Source organism: Octopus sinensis, linkage group LG15 (assembly GCF_006345805.1).
Source record: "Octopus sinensis linkage group LG15, ASM634580v1, whole genome shotgun sequence".
Classification (NCBI taxonomy): Eukaryota; Metazoa; Mollusca; class Cephalopoda; order Octopoda; family Octopodidae; genus Octopus; species Octopus sinensis.
The window spans coordinates 62,897,510-62,900,009 of NC_043011.1; positions in this window are offsets into that span (position 1 = coordinate 62,897,510).

Genomic DNA, 2,500 nt, shown 5'->3' on the forward strand with positions numbered 1-2,500 from the left:
CAAAGGTTTGGTGTGTCCGAGGCTATATCAGAAGACACATGCCCAAGGTGCCACGAAGTGGGACTGAACCCAGAACCATGTGGTTGGTAAGCAAGCTACATACCACACAGCCAATCCTAATTTTAAAGTACATAATTATAATATAATTATAATTAAGGGTGTTGACATGTCTCAGCCTATATACTGGAGGTACATGTGAGATACTTACAGTCGTCTCCAGCATGGCTGCAGTCAAATGACTGAAACAAGTAAGAGAGTAAAAGAATAAAAACCACACATATACACATACATACAAATGGATGCATGCGTTCACCTGTATGTATGCATGGGTATACTATCTCGACGAACCTTACATCTTTACTTTGCTGTACAATTTTCTCATACATGGGCTTTTCTACCTGGGGATTCGGTGATCTGAAGAGACACGCTTTCCAAGGAAGAGTATTAATAGGTGATACCGATAAACACAACAATTAAGGTATTGCTACATATTTCTTCATTCTAGTAACCACATGTGAAGGCGCATGGCTCAGTGGTTAGAGCGTCGAGCTTATGATCATGAGGTTGTCAGTTCGATTCTCGGATCGGGCTGTGTGGTGTGTTCTTGAGCAAGACTCTTTGTTTCACGTTGCTCCAGGTAATGCAGCTGTAGAAATGAGTTGCGACATCACTGGTGCCAAGCTGTATAAGCCTTTACTCTTCCCTTGGATAACAACAGCGGTGTGGAGAGGGAAGGCTGGTATGCATGGGCGACTGCTGGCCTCCCACCAACAATCTTGCTCGCAATTGTGCCACGGAGAGTAACGTTCTAGGTGCAATCCCATGGTCATTCCTGACTGAAGGGGGTCTCCTCATGAGTAACAACAAATATGAGTAAAACTGACTTTCAGTTTAGTAATTGAGAGCAAATTTATTCCTGCATCAATGATGTAATACGATCCGTTAAATATTTTGAGTGTTAAAATTGGTGTGTCTCTATATAAATTGCATGGCTCTGTATTGTTTTAATAACATTTCATAATGAGTATTTTTCTTAACCATCAATTAATGAAATTATACACGAACGCGCTTATACATACATATATATATATATATATATATATATATATATATATATATATATATATATATATACATTATTGATTATGAATATAACATAGAAATTAGTAGCAATCCAAAGTAGTTAAATCACTCTCTGTTTCTTAATTTTCTATCTTCTACATCTCTCTATTTATCTCTCTCTCCCTCTCTCTCTCTCTCTCTCTCTCTTACTCATTCTCTTTCTCTATCTGTTCTTCTCTCGCCTCCAGTACCTCGATGCTGTGTATAAACTCATGCAATTAAATTATAATTGAGATCCGCAGATTGTATATTATATTACATTTCTTTCCAACTGCCCATTAATATTTATTGTCGAATTTATGGTAAACTATAATAAATTGATGATACTGTAAGCCATATTTGAAACCTGATATTTACTGTTTTTTGTTATTCTTGAAGTTCTTAATGTTTATATTTGGCCTTAACATATTTTCCTTTCCATTTTTTTGGGTCTTAATTGCTGGTGCTGCTGATGTTGTTGTTGTGGTTGTTATTGATTTTAATGGCGCGGTTTCGGCACATGTTAGCCTAAACGAATGGAGCTATGTTCGAGTTGTGACCGCTAAGTAAACTAACGTTTACATTTGTCAGACGGCATGATTAAGGGTATAATTAAGGAAATTGGAGTTGTTTCTAGCAGATCAATGAAAAGAAGGGGAAAGAAATAGCGCCACCATCGTTGAATTGACAAAAAGTTGCCAACATCAGAAAAAAAATTCTATGCGCAGGTGCTCCCAGATTTTGGTGTAATGATTTCAAATCCCACCGAAGTTATCTTTGACTTTCGTCCACCTAGTATCCAAATAAAATCATATACCCGTCACGTGATGAGCTTAACGTAACTGAATAATCCTTCCCCACACATTTCAAGCACTCTGATGATGATGATGAGGTTGAGCGAAGCGGTCTTCGTCCTCTTGGGAGAAGTCCGAAACGTGGTCCTTTGCTATTCGTAAGGCACGCAGAAGAGAAAGCAGGTCAACCTGCGACACCGAGAGCATCGACGGATGGATGAATGTGCATCCAGGCTCAACGGTTGCGTAGGAAGTCGGGGACAGTAAACAGGAAGAAAGAGTGAGAGAAAGGTGGAGCGAAAGAGCACAACAGGGGTCGGCACCACCCCTTGCCGGTGCCTCGTGGAACTTTAGGTGTTTTCGCTCAATAAACACACACTCAATAAACCGCGATCCTCCGCCCGCGAGTCCGCTGTCCTAACCATTGGGCCATTGCACTTCCTTCAAACCCTCTGCCTATAGAAGCAGTTGTTACTGATAGTGACAATTTTTTTGGCGGTCGTCGTTATTGTTGTTGATATTATCGCTGCTTCTCCAGATGTTTTATTGTTGTTATCGAATTGTTGTAATTGTTATTGTTTTTGTTTATCACCAAATCAATTACA